This window comes from Culex quinquefasciatus, chromosome 3, assembly GCF_015732765.1.
Source record: "Culex quinquefasciatus strain JHB chromosome 3, VPISU_Cqui_1.0_pri_paternal, whole genome shotgun sequence".
In the NCBI taxonomy this organism is placed as follows: domain Eukaryota; kingdom Metazoa; phylum Arthropoda; class Insecta; order Diptera; family Culicidae; genus Culex; species Culex quinquefasciatus.
Genome location: NC_051863.1, coordinates 63,137,959 through 63,164,338, shown reverse-complemented (window position 1 = coordinate 63,164,338; position 26,380 = coordinate 63,137,959). Strand labels below are relative to the sequence as shown.

The window sequence follows — 26,380 nt, the reverse complement described above, 5'->3', positions numbered from 1 at the left end:
ACCATTTTTTCCTGAATAGTTCTCAATAACTACACCCAAGACCACAACCCGATCAGAAAAACCCGTCAATAGATAAGGATTTTCGATCATTCACCTACCATATTTGTATGAACCACTGGTATGAACTGCTGCCGAAATTGTATTTAGCCTTGCATGGATGAACGAATGACACAAAAAGCTTCTTAAGTCATGGTGAAGGCCTCCAAAAATTTGAGCCAACAATAAAATATAAATAACATCTTTTTCCGGTTTTGGTGAAAAATTGTTCTTATGGAAATTAGGGTGTGCTGGCTGAAATGATATTTACCTGGGTGCTGAATAGTGGTTCGCAAAATGGCCTCAATTTTGAACTGTCAAAGTGGAACCAATTTGCTGTTTGCCAAAAGTAGAGAGTATTGTATTGTTTTTTTTTGCAAGAATGAATTTTTTTTTGCTTTTGGGAACCTGGGGTTGAATTCAATAGACCTTAAGAAAGTTGAAGGCGAGATTGTATTTTTTTTATAATTATGAATGGAAGTTGTTTATGGGGTCGATGCGGTTGTATCCATCCTGAAGCTGTCTCTATTGTTTGATTCCGTTTAAAACCTGGTTTAGTGAAAATTCTTTCTGTTTGTTCGATCAGCTTCGCTAGAATTAGCGATATTTTTTTTTGCTGGATCAGGAAGAGCTGCAGGATTCCAAAATCAGCCAGGGAATTTATTTGCGCCATTGCAGAATTACACTCTCGCCGCAGATCTCCGTCACCCGTAGAAAAGAAAAATCTCTGCTAACCGCGACGCAACAATTTTCCACCAAAAAAATTTCAAAAACAATACCAAATAAAACACATACTACTGATTATAAAACTGCTCATTTACCAGTAAGAAAAAAGTCATGCTAGTGCTTGAACATCCTCCTACTTTGAAGATGTAAACAAAGTGGGATCATTCGAAAATCACGTTACGCATTCTCTCTATTCACCTCCCAGTTATTTACATTGTTTTAAACAAAATCTAGTCAGGTAAACTTAAAAATGTCATGCATTTAAATTCAATTCATAATTTTGTGTAGTTGATACGATTTGATTACAAATGACAAACTTTTTTATAATAAAAATATAAGGTATTTTGTTTAAACAAAATTGCTTAGCAGTAGTAATTTAATTTGATTTAGACCGTTGCAAATATTTTTCAAATTTTATGTTGAAAATAATCCAAAATCATTCTACTGACTGTGACTATACGCGACCACTGCTCCCCAAAACACTTGTCAGCACGCCGGCGGGTAGCCGTTTCATTGTCGGCCACAAAGGAATTGATTTGACGTGCCTTCGGGGCGGCGTACATTGGTCCGGTCGGCAGCTTTGGCAGCCGGTAGATGACTTGACACCTCCGCGTCGGGTTGAATGAAGAAGCGACCACCGTCAAAATAAGGTCGATCTGGATGAGTGATTGTTCCGTCGTAAGAGGGGATATTTCGATGGATATTTCTTAAAACTGTTCCCTCTAGTAGATACAAGGGGGTTGACACTCGATCATTCAGGAATCATTCCAGTTTAATTCCAGAATAATTGGAATGATGAGAATGTTTTGCTCTATTATATAAGTTTTTTCAGATTAGCGTGTAAACGTCAACACATCAAAACAAAACAAAATGTTTTCATCCAATGTTTTTATACACGTGTTCGTTCTGTCTGCGGCAAGCAAAAGACTCTGCGGATATATCCAAACCATCTTAACGAGGCACCCGGAAGTGGACCTCGTCGAATTTACTGATGGAAGAGGACGTTTGATAAACAAGCCAGTGACGAGCTGGGTGTAGGAGTTTTAACCAGCAATCAAGCCACCATCGCGGCCACCTTCATTTCGACTATCGTCTCCACCAGTAGATTGCCGTGGCTGTCTCGTGGTGAACCAATCCAGCGAGAACCCCCTCGACCTGCGGTGGCCGTACTCCGGGACATCGAAACGGTAACCTGGGAGATGCGTCCACTGTCTCCGGTGGGGAAGCTCGGTGGAAATGACCCAGGTCAGGATGGCAGTGTCACCGGCAAGGAAGAGATGATACGCGGAACACGATTCCGGTCGAGCTGTCAATCTTTACAAGGTTTACTTCAAGCACAGGTTCCCATGTGACACATTCCGCGCTCGGTGACCGTTATGTGTCACGGTGATCGACCCGAGATCACGACGTTGTTAGCGGAATCTTTTTGCCGATTCATCAAAGTGGTTTCAGGCCAAGGTTTCGGAACTGAGAGAATACTATCCTGGAAGCGCAACGGATCGTCTGTCTGGACAACTCCGCGGAAGGCGAGACAAGCAACAAACTGACTCCGGTCGTGTTGGTCAAATTGGCCAAGGTACTTTTACACGCGAATTGCCGGAGATTTACGGCCATTTGTACATGAAAGAGGCGCTGCTATTGTTGCTGGAGGTGGAGTCGATCGCAGTCCGAACGGCTTGTAAATTCGTGGCAACTTCAACATCTGCCTGATGGGAGATCTCGGTGTGGCCAAGTCGCAGATATTGGGCTACATCGATCGGTTGGTTCGTAGTCAGAACATAACGAGCCTTGGTTCTTCTGGAGAAGATTTGGCTGCTGCCGTCACAAAGGATCCGTTGACCGGCGCGATGATGCTCGAAAGGAGGTAATTTGTGCGTTGATTTATAACGATAACCTAATAGTCCCCCAACTTTTCATCAGGTCAAGGAAGTGTGCTGGTTCTGGCTGATCAGGGCGTTTTCTGGATCGACGAGTTTGACAAGACGGCCAATACCGATTGAATTGCCATACACTAGGTCATGGAGTGTCGATCCTTGCCGATGCCAATCCGGCTTCCGACAGAACATCCAACTGCCAGCCGCTCTGCTTTCCTTTTCGACCTTCTCGGCCGCAACAACGATCTTCGTCTGGCCAAACGCATCACCCTCGTCCACAGCTAAAGAAAGCCGCTGGTACATCGCACTGCAGTGCACTGTGAACTTGCTGGGAATTTTGCGCCTCTCGACCGCCCTTGCCCGGCTCCGTCAGGCCGACGAGGTCGACAAGGATGACGTTAAGGAGGCCCTCCGTCTGCTGCAAATGTGAACTAAACCAAGCAGAAGCCCACCCAGTAAGTTACTTTTTATAAATGACTTAAATTACGACCTACGAACAAATCAATCTTTATTTACAGCGTCCAAACACGTCGGACAAGGTTTTCGTGCTGGTACGGGATGATGATGCGCTGCACGACAGGTCGGCAAGTCGGGCCAGAAGTACGCCTGCATCTAGGAATACGAATCCAGAAGGGAAAAGATAAGAAATAAGAAAGCTAGGTCCAAAATAAAAGGAATGTAATATATTTCAGCCTGACAGGGAGGGTGTGTAATCGTCATCCTCGTCCGAGATGTAAACCATTTTGGCAATGTTCCGGCCGCTCGCAGGAAGCTTGTCTTCGCCGGCGACGCTGCACTAACCGAGAACGAGTCAATCTTGCTGGTCGACGCCCTACGACCTCCGCGACTCCCTCTTCCCCGACCCGTAGTGCTAGATTTGACCGCCGCTCACGATCCCCTACCTCCGCGACTTCCCGACCTCCTCGGGTCGTCGTCGGCGTTGGTGGCGCCGCCTTGGAGTTTGACGTGGAGTTGTTGCGGGATTTTGTTTTCAAGCAAAACTCGTCGTCGTCGCTTTTGAATGCGAGAGTCCAACATTTTGAGCATGTCGTTGTAGGTGTCCTTTTCCTTCTTGTAAAACTCAGTCAGCACCTCGTCGATGTTGTCCTCGTTGATGGCGTCGGCGACCGCGTCCAGGTGAGCCATCGCTTGCCGTTCGTAGAACATGATAATAAATTCCGCCGCGTCGTCGTCCTCGTAGTCGACCATCCTGCGGGTCAGCTCAGTCATACTCTTCGCCGATAGCACCTACAGCTGCTTGTCCGGATTGACCTTCTTGAACTGATGAACGACCTCTTCCGCGCGCTTTTCCGTCGCTCATCGTTGATTCTAGTAAGCTTCGTTCAGCGCATCGTTGTCCAGCGGTTTCAACTCGTCCTTCCACTTGAACGTGACCATGTCTTGAGGGTTCGCAATCCTGCCACTGTAGCCCTGTCTGAACGGGATCGCATTAAACTGCTGCTCCACCTCGGTAACTTCAATCCGCGGCCGAATCAACGGCAACTTTGGCTGCTTCTGGTTCCCGGTCAACTTTCCCTTCGCCCACTCAATCATCTCTTCGACCATCTCCGTCGCAAAGTTTTGCACCTTCTGTTGAACTTCTCCCTCGTCCAGCTTGCAACTCGCCCGCGATCTACACCAAATTGACCGTCTCAAACACAAACAGACGAACCGTCTGCAGCTTGATCGGGTTCATCCGGAACCGACTTTTGTGAATGCTCAAAATGCCACAGCGCTTGTCGAAGGACTCGCCCTCCTCCAGGGAAGTAGCCACCGTCGAGCCGGGCTGACTGACGCCGGGTTATCTTCCGTGCTTGTTACCCCAGATGACCAGGTCCAGGAAACCCGGCAGGTAGTTCTTCGGCCCCCGATCGGCCCGGTTCTGATGCAGCACCATAATGTTGCACCAACCGGCTTCTCCAGAAACACTTCGACCAATGCCAGTCGGGCATCGCTGATGTAGCTCAAAGATATTATTCCGATTTCATTCTGGAATCAACGGAATGATGGAACCTCGATTCTTAGGTTGCCAGCCGATCATTCTGAATTGATTCTGGAATGACGAGAAAATGTTTGATTTTCAAAACATGTTTACTTTTCCTTCAATAAAATGACAGCTGCTGATCGCTGACACGCAAAAACAAAATTAATTAGAAACAGAATAATCATGTTTATGCCAGCATCATTCCAGAATAATTCTGGAATGAGCAGAATGATTCGAATGAAAATATTTGATGTGTCAACCCCCTTGATTACGATGGTTAAGATGATCGATCGGTGCCACACACCCGCGACGACAACAACAATGTCAAAATGGCGATGGCTACCTGGACGCGCGAGTGGTCTAAACTTTCACGAAAATGTATATGCTTCATTTAAGACAATTTACTAAACTAAACTAAATAGTGTCAAACAAAAAAGTGACCGACCACCGGGGGTTGAGTGTAAGCTGTGAACAACATTCAGAAACCTATCCTTAATGTCAAATTGTACGCCCTAATCAAGGTTTTTCATCAAATCGATCTTAGTAACATAAAAAACGCGATTTTTTTTTAAATCTACATAAAACGCGATAATAAAAATAAAAAATGTTACGTTTTACGTTCACAAACGATCTCTAAATGATAAAAAAACCGTACGAATACACTATCTAATAGAAATTTTATATGTACACCAAGGGTTATTTTGAGTCTGTCATGACCTTTCGTAAATTCTAACACACTCTCACAAAGCAAGCCGTATGCGCCACAGCGCAAAACGGCTCGCATCTCTTTTCTTATTGGGACAAACGTCAAGCCCCAAAAAAGAGAAAAAACACTAATACAAACACATCTCTCAAACTCGCTCACTCTCACGAACATGCATTCACGCAAACAAAGCATTTCCCCATACCAAGTCGGAACAAACTCACCGGATGTCTGCCACTCCGTAAGAGCGGTCGGAGGTGACCCGTTGTCCGCAAAGCATCCGACACTCCCACGCATTTCGCTGAGGAGAGCGTTTTTTTCGTCTGCGCAAACCAGCACACGCAGGAGCAGGACACACACACTTGCAGATTTTTCTCCTCTCTTCCTCTTGCCACCCTTCCTGCTCTTGCTGATCGCAGTAGGCCGAGAGCACACACACAACATTCGCAAAAAAAAGCTATTCAAACTTCGTCCGACGATTTAACTAAACTAAGCCAATCCAAGCCTTTTTTTCCTTCCTCGAACTTTTCCATTTCCTCCGTAAAATTCACTTGTGACGCACATTCCTTTTTCGTTGATTGAATCGCCAAATTAAATCTTTCAAATTCAATTTAAAGATCTCAAACATCCCAAACATAAACTTCACACAGCCCGCACGCATACAAAAGTAGAGTGCGCACGCCAAGCCCCTCCGCCGCCTTGGCGTTCTCACTAATACAATCAAAATGTTGAAAAATGTTTTCGGGCTTGGCGACGCCATTGAAAAAACTCAAACAAAATTGCTCGAAAATGCACTTATATTATGGATTTTTTTCAAAAACTCCATCTTTCCCGAATGGACGAAACACATCTACAGCAAATGATACACTTTCAGAATCGAAAATCCAGTTTTAAACATGAGAAAAATCGAAAATAATCAAGCGCGACTTCTAGGCAAGACCCGGAATGTTTGATGCTCGATTAAAGCTCCAAAAATACTATTTAGGCTATAAACTAACCAGTATCAGCACTGCCTCGAGTAATCACGCAAATGTATGCCTTTTACTGGCCAAAAAGATCAAATTTAATGCACTTTTGATCATTTCTATTTTGCGAGACCATTTCTCATCATTTTTGTGGCACACGCTAGATGAGAATCAACTACCGGCAACATGATCTTTTGAACACTAGTTACTCACTGACTTGAAAATTAATCCCGAAACATGTAAATAATTGGCAAGCGCCATCAGAAAAACAAACGCGCGAAGTCATTTGACGTTTGACTATTGACGATCCATTCCAATCGAAGGCTGAAGAAAACCGAGTGAGAAGCGAAGGCAAACAAAGAACAAAGGGTGGCCACCAACACAACCAGCAGCGCCTGTTGGAGTCAATTCAATTTTGCATTAAAAAATAATGTCAAACTTGTTTTGCATGAAACTTCGGTTTTTTCCAAAAATCACTATTTTTTCAAAAATTTATAACTCGGTGGCAGATTTTTTGACCATGTTTCTCTATGGCTCAAAAGTTGCGGATTTTTGTCCCCTAAAACATATCAAAAAATCTCGAAAATCAAAAATACGTATTTTGGGAAATTGAGATTTAGTAAAAAAAAAGTTGATAAAAAAATCTGCAATTTTTTTTCCGTGTACCTATTTTTTTCTCAAAAGTCCTCAACAATACCTACAACTTTGCCGAAGACACCAAATTGATCAGAAAATTCACTCAAAAGTTACAGCTGTTTGAATATTTACATACCATTTTTGTATGGACAGCAGCCAAAATTGTATGGAGACTTGTATGGGTGAACCAATGACACAAAATAGCTTATTTGGTCATAGGGAAGGCCCCCACAAAGTTTGAGTCAAATAAAAAAATACAAATAAAATCCATTTCCGGTTTTGGTAGAGGATTGCTCATATAGGAACTTTCAGGTATAATTTTTTGAATGGTTTTTTGGGTTGGGCCCCTGAAAAAAAGTATTTTTCGGAAAGTTGAATTTAGTTTCAATTTTGTTTTTCTCTGTAGGTGTCACCTGATTAGCCTGAAATTTTCAACTGACGATATCGTGGAAACAATTGGTCCGATTTTTATTGCTTAAAATTGTATCATTTACGAATTTTTCAGTTTTTTTTTTTGTTTTAAATATAATGTTTTAAACATTTTATCAGCAATTCCCCACGAAAACAGCATGATTCAAAAAAAAGTTCTGGGGGTCCCTTGGCCAAAATAATTAGACCCGTATTTTTTTTGTTTGGCCATTAGGGTGACCTACGCCATGTTAAGGTGGTCCAAAAAAATGGCAATTTTCGTCGATTTTTGCAAAAAAAAAACATTTTTCAAAAAATCATAACTCCGCACCATTTCAACCACTTTTAGCTATAGCTATAAATTCGATTTTACATCGAAAAATTAAGTTGAAAAATTTTTGCGACCGATATTTCGATTTTTTGAAAAAAATCTGTATTGATTCAAAAAATCATAACTCGGTCAAAGATTTTTTGCCCATTCTGTAAATTTCTGAAAAGATGGCATTTTATGTCCTCTAAAACATATAAAAAAAATAAAAATAGTTTTTTTGCAAATCAAGTTCTAGTGACAAAAAGTTAAATTAAAAATCACCAATTTTTTTCTACCGTGTATCATTTTTTTTTTTCAGTGTAGTCCATATCCATACCTACAACTTTGTCGAAGACAACAAATCGATCAAAAAATTCCTTCAAAAGATACAGATTTTTGAATTTTCACATATCATTTTTGTATGGCCAGCTGCCAAATTTGTATGGAAAATTGTATGGACAAAATAATGATGCAAAATGGCTTCTTTGGGCATACCGAAAGTACCAAAATAGTTTCAGCCGGATTAAAAAATACAAAAATTAAAATTAAAGAAAAAAGACCGATTCCGTAGAGAACTGCTCAATAAAGAACAATGAAAAGTCGATTTTTGAAATCGAAAAGAACCACTCAACAGAAAAAAAAGTTTTCTCTACAGCGTCTACTCATTTTAAATGTCAAAACATGACAGTATCGTGAAACTTTTTGATCATTCGATCGAGTTGGATATCGTCATTGTCGTGCTAACTTGTCGTATATCGCTTTTTGACGTTCCGAGAAAAACACGTTTTAATGTTTGACCTTGAATAAACAAAAAAGAGAGCACGCATTGTAAACAATAACAAACACGTTTTGTTTGGCTGACCATTCTGTGCATTAACCCGAAGTTTGGTTGAATTTGGTTGCCAGAGTCCCGAAATATTATTGGAAATGTTTACGCTAGTCGTGCTTGTATCTGTGTCAAACGCGTTCTGACCTGAAATCCCTTTGGCCAACTGTCGCACTTACATCAATTTTCAAGGTGTGTCAAGATAGCACGACAAGATTGAAGCTTCTTTCATATGAAAATGCACGGAGTTTTTTTTCTAGGTTATGAGCTGCAACAATTGGCATCCTTCTCCCAATTTGGCTCAAAATGCACGTACGAAAAGTTAGCACGACAGCGACGACATATTGCAAATTTTCATATTTTACAAAATATAAAGCATAAAATTAAATATTTAATAAATTAAACAACAAAGTTTCCATAGGATAAACTGTTAATTAATTCCAAACATATTCAAACTTAAACCAATCAATTACCAACAATTAGTCCCCCCCCCCCATCTTCCCACAATCAACAACAAAACAACCCCCGTCGTCCATCCCACGCCGCTGATCACCGGGCCCGATTACATCGATGCGCCCAACACGATCAGAGAACATGTCCCGCGCCCGTGTTCCCGGAGCTGCACACCAAAACGACCACACAAACTCTCGATGGTCCTTGTTTCTGTTCTGCGGGATGTTGTCGTTTGCAAAACCGTGTAAATGAATCATTATCCTCAGGCCAGGACATCTTTCCGAATGCAAAAACGCGCCCAAAGTGGGCGCCAACACAAGCCTATCTTCGTCACATCTTGTTTCGCCACTGCTGGGCACTTCACATTTACATCGCTCATTTCGTAACCCTTAGCTGATTTTTTGGATGTTTTTTTCAATTGTTTCAATTGAAGATATATTTTTTTCTACAGTTTTCGAGATACTTTTTTCATAGTTTTTGAAACAATCTACAAAGAACTAACAAGATTTACTTTACTTGGTTGACGATTCAAGGGTTACCAACTAAAAGGCTGTAGAATTGCCTTGTTGTGAGGCCGTTGTAAAGTTGTTCTTTTGTTGATGCCGGCACCCCTTAAGAACAAGATTGTATACTCCCCAAAGTCCCCCCCCCCCCTGAAGGAGATGCTGCCGGCTGGGCCCGGTCCTTTGTTGATAGATGATGGCGATAAGATATATATTTGTTCGCTTCCTCTTTCAAGAGCTGAAACCTTCGGACAAGCTCCTGGAAGGCAGTTGTAGCCAGTGTTGGGTGTCTGGTTTGGCTCAACAATCGCTCGGGCTGGGGCAGGGCCACATCGTCGTCACCAGCGTCATCATCATTAGCTTTGCCACCGTTGAAGAAGTTATGTTTGGGGAAGCATTGTGCGTTCTACATTTTGGATAAGTGTTTTAGAGGTCTTTCGAATGAGTCATAAGCGAAGATGATAAGGGAATCCAGAACTGTGATATTTTAATTTTCCTTCAAGATTAACAGGTATAATTCAATTATTAAGGACAAGTTTCATGAATTTTATTTTAATCAATTTCAATCAAACACGTATTTTACATACATTTGGTCGTAATGGGAACACTGCTAACTGAATTCTTTATTGGTCAAAACGATTGTCCTTTTCACGATCTTATTTTGTATTTGTAAAACTTGATTGTAACATCGTGATTTTCGTTCGCTCGTTTCAGCTTCTCGTCTCTAATAGCTTCATTTTGTATCAACTGATGGTTTCTTCGCTGATTTAAAAATTCGTATGATAATTCAGAATAAACGTCATGCATTCTCAACAGTTCCTCCAAAAACAGATGCTCAACACAAACAATCAGCTCGTAACTACCCCGATTATCCTTTCTGGCAGTTCGTCCCTTGATCTGCGTTTCCTCCTTGACGTCCACGCAAAAGAAGGTCTGAATGACGTGCACTCCTCCATTGCTCTCAACCGCCACACTGGACTTGTAATCCACACCTCGACCCATCTCCCGAGTCGCCAGCGTGATCGTCCGACTCACCCCGGCATCGTTGATGAAGCGTTCCTTGTCGGCGGGATCCGTATCAACGGTCAGCACGTTCAGTCGATCCAGCTGGGCCGCGAATTGCTGCTTGAAGGCGTTGATCTTGAGGTCGGTGTCGAACACGACCAGAACCGATCTTCTCGCGTAGACCATCATGTTGATCCGGCCAAAGATGGCGTTCATCCACTCGTTGACGGTGTTCAAACAGCTGAAATCTTGCGTTTCGTTGAACTTGAGGTTGGATCCGCCGAAAAACGATGGCATCACTGACAGGTCCGTTATGTTGTAGTGATCTTTGACGACCTTCTTTTCGTAGCTGCTTAGGGTTGTTAGCGTTCCCGACACGCCTAGGATTAACGGATAGTTCTCCGGAATTTTGGCGTAGGACATATTCCCAAGGTGGAAGTTAAAGTATCCATAGTTGGCCAATCCTTGCTCGAAATTAAATTTCTTGAGGCGAAAGTAGATGAAAACGTTATAATATCCTTGAAACACACTTTCGCTATACGTGCCAAAATCTTCTCGCACTTCAATATTTCCTGAAGCATTAATCCGGAATTTACTGAGCATTGGATTATCGCATTTCATTTGGTGAACGATCTTAGCGGTTAAAATCATTTTGTCGAGGTGCGATGAAAATAAAGAATGATTTGAATAACATTGGTCAACTACTTTACCATCCGATAATGTTAGTAAATTATATTGTCCAGACTGTTTCATAATGTTATAAAATTCAGAAATGACATCAGAGTAACTGTTTTTCAAAAATGTATCAATAGATTGCCGAATATTCGCCTTTTTTTGTTGTGCTAACTGCCAAATCATGATCTGTACTTGGTCCAACCCACAAACAATAGGGCACGATGCAAAGCCACTACATTCTCCATACAACTTTTCGTCGAAAAATACATCAACTTCGTCAATAAGCAAAACCGAATTAGGTTTCATGCATCCATACGCAGCATCAGCTTTCGTTATACCAATGCATTGATGAACGTACTCCCTTGCATTTCCAGCAACGACGTTCATGTGTTCCGCCGCTGCTTGTGCAAAGGTTTGATACGAAATCTCAGAACTTATCCCGAAATATTCGTAAAACGCACTAAAATCCTTCTCATCCCTCGTCGCCAGGTACTCACTGTAGCACATGACCTGCACGGAATGTCCACAAAGGGCCAACACGGCTGCCACCAGCGCCAGAACCAGCGATTTGCCCTGCCCGGTCAACACCTGGGCCAAATGCTTCCGAACACCCGGAGTCACCTTTTCCGCACTAAGCAGCCGTGATACACAGAGAATCTGAACGCAGTGAGGCTTCAGATATTGTCCGGAACTGGCTACGTCCTTTGAAACGTGCAGTGACCAAACCGCACTCAGCCCAGCCAATAACACTGGCATTACGTTGAACTTGAAGTCGACGTTCCATTTTTCAGTGAGGTTATTTCGTTTCTGACGTTTCACTTCGGCGACAATCGGAGCAATTCTTGCCGTCGTTTGAAGACTATCATTTTGAGTCATGTAATTTTCAAACTGTTCACTGTACTTGCGGTAGAACAGACGCAGATACTCCTCGTTGAAGTCAGACTCGTTACTTCCTCTGAAAAGCTTCAACGCAGTATCGATGTCGATCACGTTGAGATTCCTGATGTACCAGTAAGACTCCTTGATTAGGGTGATTCTCTTCTTAAAGTCCTCGAAGGAGCTGCTGTCGTTGGACACGGTGACAAACGGTTTGGTGTTTTCCTCCAGGAACCGATCGAAACTGATATAATCCGCTTGTTCTTTGAGGTACAACAGAGACTTTCTGACTGAGGTTATCAAAAGCCCGGTTGCGATCAACTGATCCGACTCTGTGAGTACGAGACCACCTTTCCAATGCCGCTTCACCTCCATACTGTTGATGCACTTCAACAGTGCCTTGATTGTCTCAACCAAGTAGTTTCGGGGTAGTTCAGCGTCCTCAAACAACACCTGGTACACTCGTTCAAACTTTTCAAAGTCCTTCACCCGATAGCACTGCTGATCGCTGTCCTTCCACTTGTTTTCCACGACGCTGATAACTCCCTTCCGCAGAAAGATATCCGCACAGTCCGTCGTTGGCATCTTCACGAACCAGTCCAGCGGCAGATTGTGAACATCGACGAGCAGTTCCTCGTACACCCGGCAAAAGCTGATCAGATCCGCCAGCTTGACGTTCTTGTCCAGCGCCCCGGCCAAGCACTGCATGAGCAGCGATTGAACGGCCTCCACCTCGTGCTTGAAGCAATCTCCTGGCAGTTTGGCCTCCAACCCGTCGATGGCATCACTGCGCTGTTTCCAGTACTGAGCAAACACCTCGATCAAGTCACGATAGTCCGTGAAGGACATGCGGCCCTCGAGCGATGCCCGGTTCATGTAGCCGATCTGCTTCATGATGATGTAGTTGTCCTGTTCGTTCTTGGGATGGACAAACGGGCCAGCTTGCGCTACGAAGCGGATCGTGTTGTGGGTGATGACCCGAAGGGACTCGAGCGAATCCAGCGACATTTGGCCGGACAGCGAGTAGTTCATGTAAAGCTTGAGCAGCGCCGAGCTCAGCTTCACGATGTGTTCGTCGTTGGAGAAGAACTGCGCAATGGTGTCGTCCAGCAAGCAGATCCACACGTGCAGCTCGTCTGGCAGCACTGTTGATTTTTTGTTGCGTTGATGTCCGAAAGCTTTGTTGGCATGTTCGATGACTTGTTTGTATTCCGGGTTTGATTCGATGTTTTCAAAGATCTTGAACTTGTACGGGAATCGTTCGCTGGAGGTTGGCCTTCCCACTTCGAAGTGGTTGAGCAACTTGAGCAGTAGATTCAGTTCATGATCAAGGCATTTGTCCAACAATGACGATTTTTGAGTGGTTGATATGATCTGTTTCCAGCCCGTTGTCGGTTCGTAGTACAAAATACTGGCGTTATTTCGTAAAATATTGTTCAGAAACGGTTTCGTTGCTAAAATTTCATCACTAACTTCGAGTACACTTTTGCAAAGGTAGAAAAAGATTTGGTTCGTTAAGGGCAGCACAGCCTGCAGCTGATTCGTTGAGGTTTGTTTGATTCTTTGGAAGTATCGATCGACCAAGGCGTGGATCATGGTTTTTACCAACGTGTTGTCCATGGCGTTGATCATATCCGAAAACAGCTTCAAATCATATCTCGTCACAAAGAGGACACTTTTGCCTTGCAACATGGTCAAGTGGACCCTCATGGTGCCAGGAGCAATTTTCAATGCTTTCGCTTTGTGGGACTCAATTCCAAAACAAATATTTTCACGTAGAATGTCGACGCAGCTTCGTGTTGAACCTCCCAAAAATGAGTTGATTACATTGAATACCCTGTTTCTGGTTGTTTGCCGGGACTCCATCTCAAAGCATCGCATGAGTACTTGCTTCGTTTGTTCAGCCATAAAAGTGTTTGTCTTGATTGAAGTCAACATTTTCTGACTATCTTGATTGGTCGATTTCAAAATGCTTTCGAGCTGAATCATGTCCTCGGCGTTCTGCACGTTATCAATCGTATTGGCAAACACTCCCTTCAAATACTCATCACACGATTGCTTCACCTTCTCGACATCGATGAGAAGCTCGTCGAGCAGCACTTTTGTCACTTTTAGATTCTTCCTAAGAACTCCCTTGGCACTGTTGAACGTAGTCGCCAAATCCAGCTCTTCCAGCTGTCTGACCGTAACTTGAGCAACGTACTCATTGGACGATGTCAACAGTCCCGCTTCTCCGTGCAGCTTCCACATCACCCCACCTTCCTTGAACTTTGCAGAGTACAGCAAATTTCCCTGACCACCGTTAACTTCCTGTCGACGCTTGACGTACTGGCTACGATCGGCGTTGTACAGCTTGCCGCACTGTCGAAGACAGTCTTTCGGCAGATTTCCCGCCGTTTGTGGTTCCTTATTTTGAGAATTTACAAAAATTCTTTCACGATGCCGTCTGGGTGCATTTCCTTTGGCACCATTTGGATTTGCTCCACAATTTTCTATGTTTTTCACTGTTGACTTTTTCACTTGTTTAGTTTTGGTATAACTTGTCATATTCATTGGATTATCTCCTTTTGTTTCGTTCACTCTACAGTTGATCATATCCGTAATTAGTTGGTCGGTAAACAAATTGATAGGTCTTAGTTTTACACCATTTGAAGATTTATCCATTTTACACTCTTTTTAAAGACAACAAAATCAAATCAAATAAATCTTACAGGAAAACTAACAACAGTACTGGGCACGAACTTCACCCACTTGTGATAACTTGCAACTGGCAGACTGACGAAGGAAGAATGAAATAGAACAAAACTGCTTACTTTTGCAGTCTGTGACTTAGAATAAACATTTTCTTTCAGTCATCGTGTTTTGGCTATCTCAATTGGTAAACAAAACTGATTTAATTTCCATTTCTTATACCGATTAGCAATATTTGTGCCTTTTCAGCATTTTGTGGTATCTGATCGTAATAGACTTATTTCCGGTGAGAAAATTCCAATCGATATCCTTATTTCTATTTCAAATACAATCTAGTTTCTGCTGCTTGATTTACCTACGTCGCGATTTCGTTCGTTTACTTTTCTCGGACTTTCGATCGGTAGTTAGTTAGAGTATTTGCGTGTTTATCGGTGTAAGAGTAGGACCATCCGGTAATGTTTGTTGAGATAATTCGTTTGAGGTTTCAAGACCCTCCTTCCCGCGACTATACAAATTCCCGCCTAATGTTTTAAGTATGGCCTGATAAATCATTCATATACGCGTCATTTAGCAGCAACTCGTGTTACCAGTGTTACGCGGAGTTTAATATCTTTCTAAATAATTAAACATAATATCGGTTCTATCTTTCCACAGCCGGCTGCCTAAGATATATACCATTTATATAATTCCATATCAAATAAACGGGAATTGTCTCAACAGCAGCATCCGATTGCTTGCCTTGAGAATAATATATAAACTATCTAATAAAAAATATACGATTATTTGGGTCACATCATCATCTTCTATGATGAATCCTGACCATTACCCTTCCCTACTAACAAAATCCCAAGTAGAAGTAGTTTTCCGGCACACGCGGGGGTGTGGATATCGTATAGAACCCACCCTTGGTAGCAGCCTGTGCTAACTAACATTCCCGTCCCGTTCCCTCGAGATCTACAAACTGACATGGCGGGCGCCGTTGGTGGCCAATGACTGTTACCTATTTGCACACATTCGTGTTTCAGCGACCTTGGTGTTTTATCTTTTCGGCGCATTCATGCATGCTGTTGATAAGGGAAACACCACTAGATCGTTGAAGCGTATGATTGGTTTTGCTGATAGCATACAACGGTCCTGTTCAGCAACGGAGAAGGACAACCATGGGTGGTCTCTCATGCTCATGCTCATGCTCATTTTTTAATGCAAAATTGAATTTGCAATCGAAAAGTACTTTACAGATTTTTTGATAAAGAGCTCTATTTTCAAGATATAGCCACCGAAAGTTTGATTTTAGCGAAATATTTGCAGTTTTTCAATTTTTAAAAATAGTGACCATGAGTGACCATTTCTAAAAAATTTTTTTTTTTGAAAAGTTCAGAAAATTTGCTAAAAATTGTCTAAGAGACATTGAAGATTGGACCTCTGGTTGCTGAGATACAGCGGCTTAAAGAAAAAGAAACACGAAAATTGAAGTTTTCTAAGTCTCACCCAAACATCCCACCATTTTCTAATGACGATATCTCAGCAATTAATGGTCCGATTTTCAATGTTAATACATGAAACATTCGTGAAATTTTTCGATCTTTTCAAAAAAAATACTTTGAAAATTTTTAAATCAAGACTAACATTTAAAAAGCGCCAAACATTGAATATTACGCCCATTTAAAATGCTAAATATAACCAAAAAAAAAAATGGTCGATATCGGCCGATTTCAAAGAGAATTGCTCATATCTTAAAACAGTCCGAAAAAAAAAACTGCATTTCGATTGCAAATTCAAAGTTGCATAATTTTAATCATATTTTGTACAAATTTTCAATATTTTTTCTAAAAACATTATTTAAAAAAAATCATAGCTCCTTAACCAGATAAGCCTTTTAAGTATACTTAAACATATAAAAAAAATCGTATTTTTGAAACTCAACTTCAAGTGCTAAAAAATTAAATACTAAATTGAAAAAAAAATCCTTGTACCTATTATTTCGAAAAGTCTTATCATTACTTACAACTTTGACGAAAACACCAAAATCATTCAGAAAACGGTGCATGAAAGTGAAATTTATGTGAGTGCTTTTCGATTGTTTTTGCCTTCCTCACCTTACTGAGGAAAGGCTATAAAATCACTCAAAAACTGAAATTCTCAATAAGACCTCCTAGACCCACCTTCATGTATACCTATCGACTCAGAATCGAATTCTGAGCAAATGTCTGTGTGTGTGTGTGTGTGTGTGTGTGTGTGTAGGGATGTGGGTCTGTGCACCAAAAAATATGCACTCGATTATCTCAGCACTGGCTTAACCGTTTTGGTCTCATACGATTCGTCTTGGGGTCCCATAAGTCCCTATTGAAAATTATGAAGTTTAGTAAAGTACTTCAAACGTTATGCTAAAAAAACGATTTTGACTAAAGATCGGAAGATTGTAAAAAGGGTGGTTTTTGTAAGAAACCCCAGCATGTTATACATTTTTAGAAAGGTATTTAAAAGACCTTTTCAACGCGACCAATACATTGAAGATCTGACAACCCTATCAAAAGTTATTAGCAGTTAAGTGTTATTTATGCACTTTTTGGAAGCCGGATCTCAGATATCACGATGAAAACGTTGTCCGGATCTATCATGCAACCCGTCGTTGAACAGGTAATCAAAAGACCTTTCCAACGCGTCCAAAACATTGAAGATCTGACAACCCTATCAAAAGTTATAAGCACTTAAGAGTTATTTATACACTTTTTGGAGGCTAGTTCTCAGATATTTAGCTGAAAACGTATTCCAAATATATCATGCGACCTATCTTTGGATAGGTAATTTAAAGACCTTCCCACGAGCGTGTCTATTTTGGATAGCATTACCCTTTGAATGAGAGGAAGGCACCAATCACCTAAGGGTGGATTAAGTAACGTTTTTTTTATTCGAAGGCTAACCTTTTTTTCAGTAGATTAACTCGATTGTTTAAGCACCCGGAAGCTCTGTTTCCAACTTTGAATTAATCAGCTGTTGAAAGGTAGTCCACATCTCAGCTTAGGATAGTAACGTTACGCAAGTTAGGCTTAAAGAATGAAATAAATAAAAATTAAATCATATGATATGATTGGAAAATTCATTTTACATCTTAAATAATTAAAAAAAATCTAAAAACTGCAAACACTGCCAAAAGCATATTGACCAACTTGTGCCATAGTTTTTTTTTAATTTAACCCACTGCAACCCAACGTCGCCTCTAGGTGGGCTTCGATCTTTAAAAAAATCGTCAAATATCCAGTTATCAACAAATTTTTGTTCTTTTAAAAGAATTGGAAAGAAGTACTCCTAAAATTTTAGAAAATATCAAGATTTGAAGTTTGATTGTTTTATGAAACTTTGCCTTTTTTATGTGACGTTTTTTTGGGTCAAACTTGCCTGTGTTTTTTACTAATATTTTCTATATTTTTTACATAAATAAGTATGCCTCTCCTATAATTAAAGGACCTAATAAAAATAAGCTAAGAAAAAAAAAGTATGCCTCTCCGCATTTCTAAATCAACTGGAACAAATGTTTGATAAAAGTTTTAATATATTAAAACTATAGTTAAGATTTTTTTCCATAAATTTGTTTTTAATTGTTTTTAGATTAGGGTAGGGTAGTCATCAATGAGACACTTTTGGTTTTCAACTTTCAACGATTTTTCTATTTTTTTCATCAGCATGTTTTAATGAGCTTTTAGTTGCATTATCATTCTTTTAATGTGTTCTAACATTGACAAAAATATGAGATCGATCCGACATCTACAACCAGAGTTATTCAACTGTCTCATTGTAGACGCACTTGGCAGGAACAATGAGACAGCTGGGGAACAATGAGACACTCTACGAATATCAACATTTTTCTAGCAAAACATCATGTTTTTGTATTGTTCCATTGCAGGTGACTTGCCTTGAACATTTTCAAGCAATTTTGCCAACATGAAACTTTTAATAACAAAAGTTACACTAAAAGTATTTCAATTTTGTAAAATCCATATATTAATAACAAATAACTTTGTATTTTTGGTTAAATGAAGTTAAAACTCTATAAATATGCCAAAAATCACTTTTAATTCATGTTTTGAAAGATTTCCATCGATTTTGAAATGTTTATTGAAGAAAAATCAAAGTGTCTCATTGTTACCCATGAGCTGAAATGAGTGGGGAACAATGAGACAGCCCTGGATTCTGAGTATATTCTAAATTTTGGCCAAATCTAATGAAAGGACATTGTAGCCCAACTTAATCCCTATGGAACGTCGAAAGACATTTGAAGAAATATTAGTTTTGGTGTAAATGGCAGCCTACGATCGAAAAAGTATTTTTTGTCCATGATTTACTTTTACACCCCAGAATCAAACATTTATGAATTACTTTTCAAGGGAGCGTCCATAACCAAAGCCACTAATATGGCAGACGTGTCTCTAGTAGACACATCTTTCCCCCAAATATGAGTCTGATTGGTTGAAACTACGACTTGTGAGAGCCATTTTATCATTGTTCCCCGTGTCTCATTGATGACTACTCTACCCTACTTTCTAAAAAGTGTTCATTTCATTTATTATTTATTTCGATTTGTTCGTAATTGTATTGTAATTGATTGAGTAGATTGGAATTGAATACCCTGACATCAATAACTTTTAAAATCAAAGAATCGAAATTTGGATTCACATCTTCTTTAAAAATTAAAAAAAAAAACATTTGGCGTTGTTCTTCTTTACAAAAAAAAAAAAAACTTTTTCGTTGTTGTACATCTTAATTCAAATATAATTTACAAAATATTTTAAAATGATTTTAAACTTACACAAAGTTTATGAAAAAATATTTTTGCTTCCTGATTACTTGACTCATATTGAGACATCTTCTATTATTTTAAAAAGTATTTGAAGCGATCTTTATTGCCAGTATTATTAATTTGCTTCTTCAAGCATTTTTTTTTCTTGAGGCAATACTGTATTACTGAAAAGTTGTTCTGAAAAATAGAAATATGTAAGTATGCTTGATTTTGTAACAAAAACATTTAAAAAAATTCTTAGGCAAAATGCACATTTAATTGCAAAAGCAAAAAACAAATACGGGCCAGATGCGGCCCGTGGGCCGGACGTTGGGCAGGCCTGAGCTAAATGCTATCAGAAACAAGCACTATCTAAAAATGATAAATGCGAATTAAAATACTTAAAAATGAAACAAGGGAACTGAAGTTTTTCATAGAACAAAAGTTGCACAAAATGGTCTTTCGAGAAATAAGTTTGGGCGTTAGAAGGTTAAGATACAGATTTTTGCTATAAAAAGTGCCAATATTTGAAATAGCACTATTTTCAATGGCAAAACAAAATGTTAATTTCTATATAAATAAAATGTCTTTCCAATTTCTGTGTTGAAGAAACAAAGCAAATCCTAAATTCAAACACAATAATAAAAGTTATTCTTGATGAGATTCGAACCTGATTTACTCATCGATAATTTTATTCACCATCAAACCCCAAACTTGGTCAATATTCATTTGTTCACAGCTCGAATCTAGATGCTAGATGCGGATCTCAAAGAACTGGATCGGTGGCCTGTTTCCATCCCTTCAGCAGCTCCCGCCAACCAGAAGGAGTACAACTCTATTCCGATCACACATCATTCATCAAGTACCTACCGTGAAATCGGGCTATCACTTCGATCAGATCAATTTTCCAGTTTTCAATTTTGCTGATTTGTTGGCAGCTGGACGCTGGAATGTGGAACACAATTAAAGCGAAACCCACCTCGGACTAAATTTGTCACTTTGGGCGCGGGAATTCTCCGAGTGCACCGCTATCCATATGGGCTAATTAATTTTCAGCTCTGCGTGGACCAGATTTTCCGAACCACGGACGCAAAGTGGCCATATTTAAATTACCCTCGTTATCAGCAGAAATCGATCGTTGGCGATGGCAATCGGCAACAGCACCGAGATGGTCATCATTACTACTCCACTGCCAAGAGTCAAATTTTATATGGCAAGGAATTTGCGTCCATTTTCGCAGCTGGTGCGGTGTCGATCCGCAACGAAGGTGGAAGGAACGGCTCATTACCATAAATTCTATTCGCCTTGGACGGTGGCAGCGGCAGCAAAGTTGGCGACTGGGCAAGAGTCGTTGACTTTTTGAGAAGTTTGTTGAAGTGAAGTATCAGACTAGACGCTATTTTGGTTGGCAGTTGTTTGAGTTTGTTTGAGATTTTGATTTCTTTAATTTAATTTTCGATCATTCTTCAAAAGACCATTTGGTTTATAACTTTCAGATTTTTACAAAACCTGAGATAATTTTGCAATTTTAAAAATTTGCAATTGAAAATTACTTATATTTTAAAAGTTTTTTAAAGTTATATGAAATAAAAGTTGCTGAAGTGTTCAAGTTCACTGCAATGAAAATGTCCATCTCTACCTACACCACGAGCATACACCCACGAACTCCAACGGTACCTCTCCAAAGACCGTGACCACACCTCGCGAGAACAATACCTTAACAAATTTCCCTCTATTTTGACCCATCACCGGAGTTTCCCTCTCTCTTTCACAGGTCTATCGCATTGGTGCCGCCACCAACTTTCAAAAATTACTTCATTGTACGTTTCGATTTGATCCCCCCCCCTCCCCTTCCTCAATTTGTAACCCATTACGTCATGAGGCACGGAGTTGAAGGTGAGGTGAAAAAGTTATTAATTTAATAGCGCCATTTAGTGCGCGGGTAGCATGCCCGAAGAATCAAACCCAAAATTATCGGCGCGATGAGGGGAGCTAATTTGATGTGGAAATTGGTTAGCACTATTTTACGGTGCTGTGCGTACTGATGACTTCGTTTTCTGGTGAAGTTGAGACAAAGTTGTGAACTTGGCAAGCAGAGGGGGAGGGCAGAACGTCCCTAATTGTCTGAGACACTGCACAGATTTGGCGTCTTAATGGTGAAAATATGATAATCACTGTTTGGCGGGAAAATCAATAGACAGACTGCTTTAAGGTGCTCCTGTGACTTGGATGGAAAGCTGTACAGCGTTTTATATTTTTTTGCCTGTTTGAATCTTTAAAAAATACTTATCATTTCTAAACAACAATTCAAATGTTATCAACAATGACGTCAAGGGAAAAACAAACATCTCCATTTTGAGATATGGGTAATTCTCTACCAACTCACACGAAATCGGGAAACTTTGCCCCGACCCCTCTTCGATTTGCGTGAAACTTTGTCCTAAGGGGTAACTTTTGTTTCTGATCACGAATCCAAGGTCCGTTTTTTGATATCTCGCAACGGAGGGGCGGTACAATCCCTGTCATTTTTGTCATCCCGAGCAGACGGAAATAACTTGGGAAGGTCAGTTTTTGATATTGTGAGAAGATCGAAATATGTTATTGGGATGATCGGATTAGTTGTTAAAATAACAAAAATCAATAACAAAGATTTGTTCGAAGAATAACTTAAACTGTTATTATGTTGTTATTTCAATAACAAATCAATAACACAGAAGGAATCATGAAGGAATAACAAGATTTGTTATTTTGTGCGGAGAGGTGGAGCAGCATAATAACAAAAAATGTTATTGAACTGGTATGTCTCCATAACAAAAAAAAGTTATTGTTTTGGTTTATTTGTAATTTGCAAATAAACCTGCAGTTGCCATAACTCCTCTGTACTAGTCAGGGCTGCAGAGTCGGGTACCTCCAAGCGACTTTGAATCCATACTTTGAAGACAACTCCGACTCTGGATGCAGGATATGACGTCAACGACGACTTCAGCTCTCCAAAAATACCCGACTTCACAGATTCCGACTCCAAGTGAAAGTTGCTGAAAATTTGCTAAATCCGATGCAGTCTCCGAGGTCTCACTCCAGCTCGAACTTCAACGTCAGCTCCGACTTCCTGGCTCTGTGAAAATAATAACAGTTTTTGTTATTCAAACTTAAAAAATTCTCAATAAATAAATCAATTCCGTTAGAGAATATAACAAAATTTAAAAAAAAATAACTCTCAAAAGTTTATTTTATTGGATTAATTTAAGCTTGAAACCCCATTTCATGGTGAAATAAATGACCCCGATGAAATTGGTCAAAATTATTTCATAGCTCTAGCCAATTTTAGCAAAGTCCCTTAGGGGGTATATCAAATAATTAAAAAAATCAACTTTCAAAATTTCAACTTTTTAGAATAATTTTAGCTTAAGGACCCCATTTCATGGCCAAAATAATGACCCTGACGAAATTGGTCAAAATTATCCCATAGTTCTAACCATGTTAAACAAAGTCCTTTAGGGGGTATATCAAATAATTTAAAAAAAAATCAACTTTCAAAATATCAACTTTTTAGAATAACTTTAGCTTAAGGACCCCATTTCATAGCCAAAATAATGACCATGACGAAATTGTTCAAAATTATCCCATAGTTCTAGCCAATTTTAGCAAAGTCCCTTAGGGGGTATATCAAATAATTAAAAAGATCAACTTTCAAAATTTCAACTTTTGAGAATGATTTTAGCTTAAGGACCCCATTTCATGACCAAAATAATGATCCAGACGAAATTGGTCAAAATTATCCCATAGTTCTAGCCAATTTTAGCAAAGTCCCTTAGGGGGTATATCAAAATATCAACTTTTTAGAATAACTTTAGCTTAAGGACCCCATTTCATAGCCAAAATAATGACCACGACGAAATTGGTCAAAATTATCCCATAGTTCTAGCCAATTTTAGCAAAGTCCCTTAGGGGGTATATCAAATAATTAAAAAAATCAACTTTCAAAATTTCAACTTTTGAGAATGATTTTAGCTTAAGGACCCCATTTCATGACCAAAATAATGATCCAGACGAAATTGGTCAAAATTATCCCATAGTTCTAGCCAATTTTAGCAAAGTCCCTTAGGGGGTATATCAAATAATTAAAAAAATCAACTTTCAAAATTTCTTCTTTTAAGAATAATTTTAGCTTAAGGACCCCATTTCATGACCAAAATAATGATCCGGCCGAAATTAGTCAAAATTATCCCAAAGATCTAAACATATTTAACAAAATAAAAAATAATAACAGATTGTGTTATGGACACTTAGAAACTTTTCCATTTATGCGATTTATGGTAATTTTATTTCTAAGTCAGTATACCGAACGAATAACAAATTTTGTTATTAGGAGAGTTTTTGAAATGTATAACATTTCCTCTTATTAGCGTGTTATTAAACATTTTCAATATAATATCACTTCAATACCAAATTTTGTTATTTTATCAGAAACTGTTATTATTTTTTCTTCTTGAAGTTGAACTTCAGGATAAAATAATACCACTTTTTGTTATTTTAACAGGATTTGTTATTGAAATATTATTAATTTTGTTATTACCGTCTGCCCGGGATAGGGATTTTTATGTAAAATTGGACGACCGATTTTATGGCGCCCGATTTTAATTCCGAAAAAACGTGTTTTTCATTAAAAAAAAACACTAACAATGTTTTGAAAGCTCTGCAATATTCCGTTACTCGACTGTAAAAATTTTGAAACATGTCATTTTAAGAAAAATTTAAGAGCGAGTCCAATTGAAATTAAATTGATTTTTTTTCTAAGTTATAGCCTTTTTAAGATTTTTGACGTTTTTGAACCTTCAAACTTTGTGTCCCGATTTGCCCCACTTCCCGTTGACCTAGAGGGTACATATTTTGGCCTGATGCTAGTTTTATATGTACAAACAACCCCTGAAATTTCAGGCAGATTGGTGAGGTCCACACGACGTCCCATACAAAGAGGTATGCCCTGTTCGTGGATTCGCTCTTAATGTACTTTTCGAATCTACATTGACCCAGAAGGGACATTTTTTTCATTTAGAACAACAATTTTCATTTTAATGTTTCGTGTTTTTTGTAACTTTGCAGGGTTATTTTTTTTTTAGATTGAAACAATGTTCTACAAAGCTACAAAACAGACAATTACAAAAAAAAATAATATATAAACATTAGGGGTTTGCTAGTAAACATAACGAGTTATCGCGATTTTACGAAAAAAAAGGTTTGAAAAAGATTTTTCTTGCTTTTCGCTTTGTTTCGTCGTCCGTGTGTGTCGCGGGTGACCATGAACGGCCATGATCAACGACCACCAACCATTTCCTTAAAATCGCGATAACTCGTTATGTTTTTTAGGAATCCCCTTATGTTTATATATCAAAACTTTTGTAATTGTCTGTTTTACAGCTTTGTAGAACATTGTTTCAATCTAAAAAAATACCTTGCAAAGTAAGAAAAACACGAAATTTTAAAATGATAAATTTTGTTCTTAATGAAAAAAATTACCCTTCTGGGTCAATGTAGATTCGAAAAGTACATTAAATTTCCCATAAAATGACATGTTCCGAAAAATTTTACAGTCGAGTAACGGAAAATGGGAGAATTTTTAAAACTTTTTTAGTTTTTTTTTCGATGAAAAATACGTTTTTTCGGAATTCTGAGTACGCCATCAAATCGGGCTTACAATTTTACATAAAAGTCTCTTTGACACCAAATTTCTATCTCATCACCGTTACTGGCTGCAAATTATTGAAAACGCGTCTTTTTTCGCATGTTCAAAAATTAAAGGGGTCGTACCACCCCTCCGTTACGAGTTATAAAAAAAATGGACCTCGGATTCGTGAGCAGGGACAAAAGTTTCCCCTTAGGACAAAGTTTCGCGCAAATCGAAGAGGGGCGGGGCAACTTTTTCCGATTTCGTGTGAGTTGATAGAGAATCACCCCATTTCAAATGAGTGAAGTACACAGAAAAAAAATAGTAAAATTTCTTCTAAAACGGGGTACAAATGTGTAATTTTACCTCTGAAAATGTGTAATTCTACCACTATTCTGGTGTAATGTCGCTTTTACAGTATAAATTGAGGTAAAATTACATCACAAAAGAGGTAATATTCAACCTTTTAAAATTACACCTTTCAAATTTACACATTTTTTTGCTGTGTAATGTCAACGTGTTATGTTGTCGTACGTCGTTTTTTGACGTTCCGAGAAAAGCGCATTTCAATGTTTGACCTTAATTAAACAAGAACGAGGGCACGCAATGTAAACAATAACAAACACGTTTTGTTTGGTCAACCATTTTGTACATTTCAACGAAGTTTGGTTGAATTTGGTTGCGGAAGATCTGAGTTATAATTGAAAATGTTTACGCCCGTCGAGCTCGTACTGACCAGAAATCCCTTTGGCCAATTGTCGCACTTATATCAATTTCAGGCTGTGTCAAGATAGCACGACAATATTGAAACTTCTTTCATATGAAGAATGACAGCAATGCATGGAGTTTTTTCGGTTTTTATTGAATATCTCTGTATTTGAATCAAATTTTGAGGATCTGTAAAGGTCATAAGGTGATGTATTGTGAGCTGCACAAATTGTCATTCTTAACTCAATTTGGCCCAAAATGCACGTGCGGCAAGTTAGCACGACAGCGACGATGTGTTGATTTTTTTATTGATGTCTTTGTGAAAGGAGAGTTCAATTTGCTCTCAATCCGCATTGACTATTTCTTATTCTATTGCTCTTCTTACGATCTGTCTCTTTTATGGCCTTGTGATCGATCGATCCATTAGCATACTTCATACTTTTCATTGTTTTTTTTTTCACACTTACAAAGACTGATAAAGTGTCTGTGAGAAGATACTGAGCTCGATTTGCTCTCCATCCGCATTGACCTTTTCTCATCTTTGATTTTCCTTTTTATCAGT

General features: G+C 39.3%; 1 protein-coding gene across 1 annotated transcript in view; it reads right to left on the bottom strand.

Moving 5' to 3' along the window:
* Positions 1-3,413: 3,413 nt before the first annotated feature.
* The window catches only part of LOC6048064, a 381,930-nt gene continuing 358,963 nt past the window's right edge, over positions 3,414-26,380 (bottom strand). Inside the window, exon 2 of the mRNA XM_038260020.1 lies at positions 3,414-3,538. The gene's annotated coding sequence lies outside the window, so the exon portion shown is untranslated. The remainder of the gene's footprint in view (positions 3,539-26,380) is intronic.